The sequence below is a fragment of the Lygodium microphyllum genome, chromosome 27, assembly GCF_053477565.2.
Source record: "Lygodium microphyllum isolate KBCC chromosome 27, Lygodium_microphyllum_v1.1.10, whole genome shotgun sequence".
NCBI classification, from domain to species: Eukaryota; Viridiplantae; Streptophyta; class Polypodiopsida; order Schizaeales; family Lygodiaceae; genus Lygodium; species Lygodium microphyllum.
The window spans coordinates 50512743-50524785 of NC_141161.1; positions in this window are offsets into that span (position 1 = coordinate 50512743).

A 12043-nucleotide genomic window follows, 5' to 3' on the forward strand; every position below is an offset into this window, starting at 1 on the left:
TCCCCTTTCTAAAACTCAATGTCCCATCTCTTCACATCAACATAAAGCTTCATTTGATCTTAAGCTTTCTTCAAATTCAGTTTGCATTATTGAGCTAAGGCCTACATTCAATCCAATTCTTCTTTACTTTGAGAATTGATCTTGTCATTGAAAATGACTGTTGGAAGAGGGACCTTGTATCCATATAAAGCCTCAAAAGGGGAAACTCTAATGTTGGAATGAGTGGAGTTATTGTAGGCAAACTCAACTAAGTGTAGCCATGAGCCCCATGCATGCTAGACATCATGGCAAAAATACCTCAAGTAAGTTTCTAGCCACTTATTAACCCTCTTTGTTTGGCCATCCATTTGTGGGTGATAAGCTATAGAGGGAGCCAATTAAGTGCCATTGAGCTGAATATTTCTTGCCAAAAGTTGCTCATGAATTTGGCATCCGCATCATGTACTATGACTTGCGGTAATACATGCAATTTAAACACATATTCCATCAACTGGCTAGCTACTTGTGATGCAGTATACTAGACCTTCATAGGAATAAACTGAGCTACCTTAGTAAGTCTATCCACTACTACATAAATGATATTTCACCCTTTCTTAGTGAGAGGCAAGCTTGTGATAAAGTCCATAGTGATGTGTGTCCATTTTCCCTCACGAATGGGAAATGGTTGCAGTAACCTACCTGGCTTTGATGTGCTATCCTGGTTTTGCTGACATGGCGTGTAGCTCAAGGAAAATTCCTTGACATCTCCCCAAAGGCCTTTCCAATGAAAATTTTTGGTAATTTTATCTTAGGTTTTAAACACCCCCAAATGGCCAACTATAGGTGATGAGTGCATCTCCTACATGATCTTCTGCTTGAATGGAGAAGTGTATGGAATAGCAATTCTTCCCTAAAACCATAAGAGGCCATTTTTCAGCTGAAATTGGGAGTTTTCCTCACAATGACCTTGCCATAATTTTTGAAAAATATGGCTAAAATCAACATCCAAAAAATAGGCCTCCTGAAGCTCATCTATCTAGTCATTGTGAAGTTCCACGATGGCTAAGACTTGGCGTGCCCACATTCTTGATAGGGAATCAGTCGCTACATTGTCCTTCCCATGAATATGTGTGATATCAAAATCATAGTTTTGAAAAGTAGTTGCCCACCTACATTGCTTGGGAGTGAGATTAGACTAGGATAAGAATTACTTGAGTACCTTTGGTCACTTTTGACTCTAAATTAGTTATCATATAAGTAATGGTGCCACTTTTTAATAACCTCAAGGATGGTCAGCATTTCCTAGTCATAGATATTCATCACCATCTCATTTTTAGTAAGTTTACGGCTTTAAAATGTGATCACCCCATGCTCTTATAAAAGTATTGCACCTATATGTCTCCCTTTGGCTTCACACTATATAGTGAACTCCTTGGAATAAGAGGATCCTAGAAAAAGACTTCCTTCTTAAGTCTGTTAATAAGAGGAGTTGTAATAGTTGCATAATACCTGATAAACCTATGATAAAAGGAGGAAAGACCCAGAAATATTGTTTACAGGGGTAGGCTAATCTCTAACACATTGCAGTTTCTTTGGGTCCTAGCCTTAATGCCTACCTCACTAACAATATGGCTCAAGTACTCTATCTTAGTCTACATAAAAGAACATTTTGACTCCTTGGCAAAAAGTTTATGGTGTCTTAGTACATCAAACACCTACCTCATATGTGAGAGATGAGCTTCCAATGATCAATGGTTGTAGATAAAAGTATCATCAAATAAAACCAACACAAATATGATTAAAAATAGCTAAAGTATCTTGTTCATTAAGCTATGAAAAGTTACTAGTACATTGGTCAAATGCATGACTAAGAAATGATAAAGCCCTAGGCTTGATCAATTCTAATTTTTTTTTTGACCTCATCCCCTTCATGCATATGGATCTGATGATAGCTAGATCTTAAATTAATATTTGTAAAGTACCTAGACCCCTTGAATTCATCAAGCAGAACATCTAACCTAGGTATGGGATACCTATTCTTCACAGTAATCTTGCTTGAATCCTGATAATCAATACACATCTTGAATGAGCCATCTTTCTTCTTGACTAGTAAAATAGGTGAAGCATATGGGGAGGAGATAGGCTCCATGGATCCCCTATGCAATAGTTCTTTATTCTTCTTAGCAACCTCTTCTCCTTCACATTTGGAAAATTTGTCGAGTGGTTTTTTCACCATCTTCGAATGTAGCTCTAAATCTATAGGATGGTCAACTCCTCTTTTTGGGGGGTATTGTTGTGGGTAACCAAAACAAGTCCTTATACTCTTCAAGGAAGGCTTTCAATGCTCAATTATTCACTATTTTGTTGGACTAATCTGAAATATCCTCATTTAGTTGTGGTACAAAGAGTTGGAAATGTCTCTTAAACTCTTTCTTGAGTTGTTTGGTGGTAATGAGCTGAAATTTAGTATTGTCTTGAATTCCCTACAGATGAATGAGTTGTCCAGCATTAGCAAACTCCATGTACAGTAATGAACACCATATTCGGACATATGTGAATTTCCCATAAGTTTGGGACACGTGGTCAAATCTTTGGATTTTCCATAACTTGAACACTATAACTCCAAATCAAGTGCTATATAGCTCAATAGGTTCCATTTTTCAAGCACTTTCCAATGATAGGTCACATCATATGGTTTAGAGAAAATTACGGGCATGTTATCCAAGTGTCACCTTTTTAGTATTCAAAAAATGGGAATTAGGAGATTCCCAAACTCACTAATATTGTGTTAATGAGAAATACATGGCAATTGTGCCCAAAGTGTTTAACCAGTCACAACCCAAGACTATATCTATAGGCCCCATCTCTAATGCAATTAAATCCATTTGGTGTCAAAAAATTTCAGCCACCAATTGTATATGCATAAGAGGGCACATTTGAGTGCTTATTTCCTCATCTCAGTTGGCAACTTGCACCTTAAGAGGTTGCTATAATTTTGTGGGAAAACACTTCAGCTTATTCATGATTGCACTATTGATGAAGCTATGTGTACTACCACTATCTATTAATGTAAACACATCATTATCATGAATTTTGCCTTGAATGCGCAGTGTAGTAGGACTTCTTGATCTTGTCCAAGCATACAATAATATAGAACAAACAGTGGCAGCATGTAAATCACTCTTTCCACTAGTATCCAAATACATATGAACATCTAGGTCAAAGGGAAAGGTGTTTGTAGAGTCAAAGAACTCTTCTTGACCAAATTCCTCATCAATATCATCAACTTCAACAACCATCCTTAAGGCATTTGCATCCTCATGATCATCCTTTGAATCCTCAAATACCAGCATACTTTAAACCTTTGCTTTTGCATTTTGGTAGACATATTTTGTGGCATGTTAAGTTGAGTATGTTTCACCACATTTAATGCAAACTCCTTTCTCTTTTGTTTCCTTATATAAGTCCATAGGAAAGGATTTTTGGCTACCAAAAGTTCAAGCATTTGTATTCTTACTATCCCCTTTTCTATTATTCATTCTTGCACTATTTGCTATCTTGAAACTACGTTATTGTCTTGAAGAATTGAAGGTGGGGTATGTGGGGATCTTAGGAGTGCTAAATGGTATATTAACACCACCATAACTGGTCTCAAACTATCCCTACCCCACAACAGCTCTTTGCTATCCACAAGATGACTCAAATACTCCCCTTTGTTGTCCATAATGTGACTAAAATGAAGTATCCCTACTTTCAAGAGTATCTTTCAAAAATCAATGGCCTTGAACAAGTTTGAAGGAGATTGTGTTGAAACATTAGCCAAAAATTGGGGATCCAACCCATATATGTATTTGTGCAACTTGGCATCATCACTACTTGATTCCATATACATGGTGAGGTTGAGAAATTGATTGGTGTAGTCTCGAATAGTGAGGCCTTGTTTGTAGCTAAAAATTAATTGATTTGTGTAATAGGCCTATTTAGGTCTATAAATATCCTATGGGGTCCAAATGAAGCTTCCAGATTGAGTATGAGTCTTGGTAAGACCTGTAAGCACCTTGTGAGACTTACATTTTTACTCCTATGATCAAGTACACCTCTTTACTTGTGAGAAAAAAGCTCATAATATCCTCTAAGCACCTTGTAAGCACCCTATGAAACCTACACTTTTACTCTTGGGATCAAGTACACCTCTGTAATTGCAAGTAGAAAGCTTAGAGCACCCTGTACAAGTCAAGGGAAGGCTGGGAATTGATTTTTCATTTACTGTATGACTGAAACCTTTGTCATAATGGCATGATACATTGCCAACATAGCCAAAATCACTATTTGCATCACCATACCTCTGTTAACCATAAGCACAAGCATCTCAATGCCAAAATGACCAAGTATAGGAATCTCATATGCAACCCGAGCATAGGTATTCCACTGCCAATTGACTACATATACATTCTCATGAGTACATCTTATGCATCTTCAATCAAGAGTGCATCCCATATATAAGAGGGTATCCCATACATGAATGCATCAGTGAATACATCAATGGAAAACCACTTTCTTGCTATCCAAAGGGGTACATGCACTTGCACCTAAACTTGAAAATGCATGGGCTTCGAGACACAAGGAGATGTACAACGTTCTTCCCCAATGGGTTTGTGCATCCCTTCTCGATCATCTCGGATGTGAGGGAGGGTCTCTCTTTTGTCCCACATCTCACTAGGCATTCATTTTTCCTCATTGGAATATACATGGCAATGGTATGTCGAGTTTAAAAAATAGCATGAAGTACATTATTTGAAAGGAAAATTGCAATCCATTCCATGAGATGTAGGGAATTGAGAATGGAATCAAATGAAAAGCCTCCTCGTGATTGTGCAAGAGTTGGTTTAATAGATGTAACTATGGCTAAGCATTTTAGAGATGCTGAAGGTCAAGATGCACTACTCTTTATTGGCAAGTGACCTTGCAGGTTTACAAGAGAGGATCACAACAACAAAGAAAGGGTCAATCACTCCTAATTGCAAGCTATCTATGTCTTAGCTAATGACTTGATATATTTCTAACATTGGGATTTACCGAATTGTTGATCCTTTGGATTCCACCTCTCGCATGCTCTCTGGAAGGCCATGGAGATGTTAACTGTAGCAAGAAAAGTAAATGCTATTGGTGTGAGCACAAGAGCTCACCTTGAGCTTGAGGCATGCGCAGTACACCATTTTAGAATTACACCTTACTTTTTCACAATGCATCTAGAAACTTCATTGAGTATCTCAACAATTTGTGTATCATCCAACTATGATCCAACCGTGAAATTTTCCTTAGATGAATAAATTCTACCACCATAACTGGGTTAAAAGGCCTCTCATTCATTGCATAACGAATGTACTTCTGTAGAACTTCTTGAGTATCAAATTTAGTCTTGCGCTCCAACCTCTTGAGCTTTATTGAGTCAAATTACTCTAGACATTGAGATGGAAAACAAACTCATCCAATTATTTGCACAAATATGCATTCCTGCTTACCACACATTTTCTTTTTGCCTTTGATGAGTTGTACTGCAATATGTCTCTAACAACAGCAATCACAAATGTGATGCCAAAGTACCCAACAAGGATTTCCAGGAAGCCATGGCAAAGAGGTGCTTCTAACCCTCAAACCTGGGATGGCATTAACATCAGCTCCTGTCATTTGTTAAAATCCTTTGCCTTCTCCTAGATCCAAGACATTTCAACCTCCTCATATTCATTCTCAAGAGGAGATGTCGTGGCCTTCTCATCTTTTGATATATCAGATGCCTCTTATGAAGAAGAAGAAGAAGAAGAAGTTGTCTCCCTATCACCTCTCTTACATTTTCGTGCACTAGCAAGGAATTAAAATGGGTGTTTGTGGTGGGGGCCTAGCTGCACGATGGTATGGGAACTGAATACAGTTCTTAAAGAGGGGATTGTAGGTGAGAGGGTCTTCAAGAGTCGAGTCTGAGATCGAGAAGATGGAATGAGGAATGGGCTAATCTCCTCCATGGAAGCTTGAGAGGAGCTTGAAAAGAAAGAGAGAGAAAGACTCCCTTGAAAAGTAACAGTAATGATATCCTCCTCTAACTCCTGTTAACATTGTTTTAGGACAAATACCTTTTAAAATGGTCTCAAATGACCAACGAGTTGCTAACTTTAGCCTTCCTACCATAAAACTTCGTCCAAGACTTCATTAATGCTCCAAGCTTGCTATCATTTTGGTCTATGGACGTTTGATCACTTCATTGGTACTTCTTGTCCATGTTTGTACCTGTGTACCTAAAAGCTTCTTGGATTTGTGTGACTTAAAAGGGAGAACTAAATGAGATATGAATAACTAGATCAAGAATATGAGAAGCTCTAATACCATTTATCAAGGAGGGGATTGGAGAGAGAGAAAGAGGAGAGAGTATACTACAAAAGAGAGAGAAGGTGTACAAAATAGAGATAATGAGAGTGATGAGGAGAGAAAAAGACTAGAAACTGAGAGAGAAAGACAAAGAGAGAGAAAAGGAAGCCATGAAATCTGAGAAAGAGAGAAGATGAAGAAGACTTGTATTATGATAATGATGATGATTTAAAAAAATCAAGTCCCTTACACCTTTTATATCGGCCAATGTAGCCGGTATTTTATCCCCTTTTTTAATTTATTTCTTCCTCTCTTACATTTCCTACCTTTTTTCTTAAAGCCCTTAGGATATTGCATATAAATCTTATCATGCAAGTCCCTATGTAAGACAACTATCTTTACATCCATTTGTTACATGTCAAGATCAAATTAAGCAATCAAAGCTAATACTAAGTGTAGGATAGACATCTTTAGCACAAGACTCATACCTCATTAAAGTTAACATCATGCTCTTCCTTAAAACCCTTAATAAATAATCTAATCTTATATGCTGGCTTGAAAGAAGTCATGGAAATTGTTCCAAATAGGAAGCATGATGCCAAGAAGATTCTTCCATAGGCAAATCCTTTCACTTCATAAGATACTCCACAAGAACTCAGTTCCTTAGAACCTTCTCCTACTTAGGAACAGTATTTTCATATTCATAAATGATCAAACAGTATTCATGAAGGGAAGATAGTTCTTCAAGAACTTGGATTTCAAGACCAACATAGTTCTTGAGATACATGAAAGACATTGTGGATATGTGTAGTTGAAGGTAAATCAAGTTGATAGAAAAGATGCCCAACTCACTTAATTATTTCTTATGGACCATAATACCTATGAGCAAGTTTATTATCTCCTCCCTTAAGAGAAGCATAACATGATTTTGAAATCTTCAAGAAAACCCATTCATCTTTGTCAAACTTCACATGTCTTCTTTTCTCATCCGCATAGGCTTTCATTGTCACTTGAGATTTTCTAATGTTATCCTTGTATTGCTTCATAAGAGCCTCCATTTTCTTTAACTCTTCACAAGAATTAGGATTCATATCATCATGAAACAATGCGGAAGGCACTTGAACCTTGAAGCCATATAATGCTTCAAAAGGAGATATTTCAATACTCATGTGATGAGTATTATTATAACAAATTCTACAAGATGAAGCCAATGGTCCCATGCATTTTTTGTATCATGGTAAAAATGAGGCAAATAAACCTCTAGCCATTTAGTTTACCCTTTCTGTTTTCCCATCCATTTATGGATTATAAGCCATACTAGTAGTCAAAATAGTCCCCATAGAAGAGAACAAACTCCTCCAAAAGTTACCCATAAACTTAGTATTATGGTCAGACAAAATTTTCATTGGCATTCCGTAAAGCTTAAAGATACATTTCATAAACTGATTAGCCACTTACTTTTCTCTAAATTGAGCCTTGGTTGGGACGAAATGGGCTTATTTAGTCAACCGGTCTATCACCACATAAATGTCATTCCACTTGTGTTTTGTTGTAGGCAATCATGTTATGAAATCCATGCTAATATCAATCCACTTCCCATGAGGAATAGGTAGTGGCTAAAGCAAACCACTAGGTAGAATCATGGAATCCTTATTTTGTTGACACAGAAGACATCTCATGACATAATCTTTAACATCTCTCCAAATACCCTTCCAATAAAAGCTCTTATGGATATTATCAAATGTTTTGAACAAACCATGATGTCTCACCAAAGGTGATGGGTGCATCTCTCGTAAAATGCGGTCTTTGAAAGATGATTGAGGAGTCAGGAAGACCCGTCCTTGATACCATAAAAGACCATTGTGCCACTTATAATTTGGATACTCTTCTCCTTTGCCTTGCTGCAATTCCTTCATCATTTTGGATACTTGCTCATCAAGTAAATACTCTTTTTGAATGTCATGGATCCCTACATCCCCCCACATTCTAATACCATATTGGGAAATATGGGAATTTCCCATAAGTTTGGGACACGTGGTCAAATCTTTGGATTTGTCATAACTTGAACACTATAACTCCAAATTGAGTGCTCTGTAGCTCAATAGATTCCATGTTTCAAGCGCTTTCCAATGATAGGTCATGTTATGGGCATGTTATCTGTGTGCCACCTTTTTAGTATTCAAAAAATGGGAATTGGGAGATTTCCAAACTCCCTAATATTGTGTTTTCTTGATAAGGCATCTTCTACCACATTATCTTTTGCATCCATATAGGATATCTCAAAATCATATCCTTGAAGATTAGCTAACTATATTCACTGCTCAAGAGATAAATTTGGTTGTGAAAGGAAGTATTTCAGTACACAATGATCACTTTTGACATTGAAATGATTTCCATAGATACAATGAAACCACGTTTTAATAGCTTACAATATTATCAATATCACTTGCTCATAAACATGTAGTTGACACTCCTTTTCATCAAGCTTTCGGCTTTTATAAGATATGACTCTATGATCTTGACACAAAATATCCCTAACTTCTCTTCCACTAGCATCCACACATATGATAAACACCTTAGAGAAATCCAAGTATACAAGGATAGGGGCTGAAATTAAAAGAGATTTTAGCTCATTGAAACTTTCATTGGCTAGGGAGTCCCAAATGAAAGCCTGTTTCTTCAACCTATTTGTTAATGGAGCCTCCACATGAGCATAATTCTTGATGAAATCCTATAGAAATGCGATAATCCAAGGAAACCTCTCAAAGAAGTTGCATTTGTAGGAGTAGGTCATTCTTTAACAATATGACCTAAGTATTCCACTTCATCTTTCATGTATGAACACTTTGTCATCTTGGCATGAGTATGTCTGTCTTCTTAATATGTCAAAGACCTCTCATACATGCTTCAAATGCTGATCTTTGGATTTGCTATACAAAACAAGGATTATTTTGAATAAGATAGACTACAATAGTATATTCATGAGGTCTTGAAAAGTAGCAGGTGCATTGGAAAGCCCAAATGGCATAACCAAGAAGTGGTATAACACCCTTTCAATCCTAAAAGCTGTTTTGAACTCATCTCCTTCCTTCATTTGAATTTGATGATAATCCGAACAACAATCTATTTTGGTAAAGACCTTTGCATCTTTAAGTTTATCCAAAAGATCATCAATTCAAGGAATAGGATACCTATTCTTGACCATTCACTTGTTCAAATCCCTATAATTAATGCACATGCAAAATGATTCGTGCTTCATTAGGAGAAATATGGACTCTCTTTTTTGCCCCTTAAGGAGTGAATAAAGAAATATAGGCCTAACCAATGAGAGAGATGGGATTCGAGATTCATGTAACATGAATCTTCTACCCATATCTTGGTCCAAATCTTCCCTCAGCAATAAAATAAGGGGAAATGTGGGGAATACAATGGTGACACTTCCTAGAAGTTTGTGACTCAAAATTTCATTTTCATTTTTTTTTATGTTTGAATTTTCATTCCTCCCCTTTTCGGTTTCCCCCTCTTTCTTAGGCAGAACTCAAATTTATCATATCTCTTTCCCCACTTCTTCTTTCCTGACGAAATCTTACAGCCTCATTATTGCTTGCCCTATCTGTAACCTTGTGAAATTTCATTTCCTCTACACAAACACAGATTTAGTTTCACATGTTTTATGAGAGAAAAGTTTGTTTTATCAAAGCCCTAAGATTTTCATCACAAAACTTTACAGGTATATTGTTCTCTTCCATGGATATTCTATGGTAAAGTTTTATCTCATTTGGACAAATCTATGCAAGTTATATGCATTCTCTGACATGTAATTTCTTTTGTTTTGGTACTCTAGGAGTCTCTTACAGTCAAGAATAATGATCTTTTGAACACTTAACTGCTTCTTCAACATCTTAGGGTTTCTTTGTAAACAAAGTTACAGGTATGTTGTCTTGTTTTTTTGTTGCTCCATGGTTAAATTCTATCTCGTTTGGACAAAACATATGCAAGCTATATGCATACTAAGTTTTCCTTTATTTTTTTACTCCTAGAGTCTTCGAGGGTGGAGAACAATGATTTTTTTTTTTACTCAAGTTCTTTAATATCTTTGGACTTCTTTGCAAAGAGAGCCATAGGTATATTGCTACTTTTTTCAATTGCTCGATGGTTAAGTTTCAACTCATTTGGACAAAGCCTATGTAAGTTATATGTATGCTTTGACTCGATATTTCTTTTGTTTTTGTACTCTATGAATTTGTTAGTGAAGAAACAATGGTCTTGTTATAAGTCAACTTCTTATTCAATATCTCTGGGCTTCTTTGTGAAAAGAATTATAGGTACAATGTTTTTTTAAATTGCTCCATTTAAATTTCATTTCATTTGGAGAGAACATTTGCAAATTATACTGATAGGTAACTTTTCTATTTGGTTATCATAGATGTCTTCACGGAGGAAAAACATCAATAACATACTTGCAGTGGAGGTCTTCAATAGGAAAGGTAGTGGCGGTAATTGGATTTGTGATAAGTACTATAAGTTGGATTGGATTTTGATGCACCCAAGTACTCGAGGGAGTTTCAAGGTCAAGAGTAGGGATGTTGCAAACCCTAGCAAAAATTGGAAAGGTAGAATTTTAGAGTTCAGACAAGTGTTTAATGGAATAACTACAGTAACATAAATGTTGATCCAACATGTTTACATGCACAAAAAAATCTTTGTACAGGACAAGAACTAAATTGCAAGTTATAAACAAAATAATAAGTTTTTAAACTTTATCATTGTTTATTTTTTTGCATCAGAGTTGTTTTTAAAAATCTTTGGAGTGTTTTAATTCAATCTTGTTTTACTGATAGCTCTATATCTATCAACTTTGCATGAATGGCAGAATGTGGAATGTTTGAGTGGCAAGATACATGTTTGGCATGAAGATATAGGTTCTTTGATCTATGATAATAACTCTACAAGTCAACTTGCAACTCAAAATATCCTTTTTTATAATTCATTGTATGTAGTAGAAAGCTAGAGATTGAGAATGTCCCATTGCCACCACTATCTAGTGGTGAATGGTCGATTGGTAGCTTGGAGTTGTCATGAGCATGTAAGTCGAAGATAAAATCTAACATCAATAGTGCTATGAAACCCACAACATGCTCCAAAGATGTGCATCTTAGTTGGTTTATTCCATTCTCATTGTTTGCACATTTGTTTGATTCATGTGATGTTCTAAAGAAAATAAAGATTACTTATCAATGCGTGTCCATTCGAGGAATGGATGAGTCAGCTATTGGGTGAGTCTTGGCAAGTCAAAAGAACACATTTTGATTACAGGGTCAACCAATCTGATCTCACATTCAGTTAAATCTTTTTTATCACTTTGAATGCCTTGATTTAATTGACATAGATCTTGCTTAGATGAATTTTTGTGTTATTCGCATTTACTTGCCATTATTTTTGTTTTTATTACAGGTATTTCATCGCTAGACAAACTCTGTGCATTCGCTTTCGATATAGAAGATGGCCACTTTTACGAGGAGGGACAGATCTCATAGATGTGGTTATCTTGTGGAATGGTCATAATCCTTTTATGGTTAGCACATAGAGCCATTGGCCTATTGTTGTTCTAAGACAAGAAATCCAATTAATGTCCAATGAGCCCCTCTGGAATTGTCTTTGCATAATGATATATTGTAGCTCATCTCTTCTACTTATTTCTTAA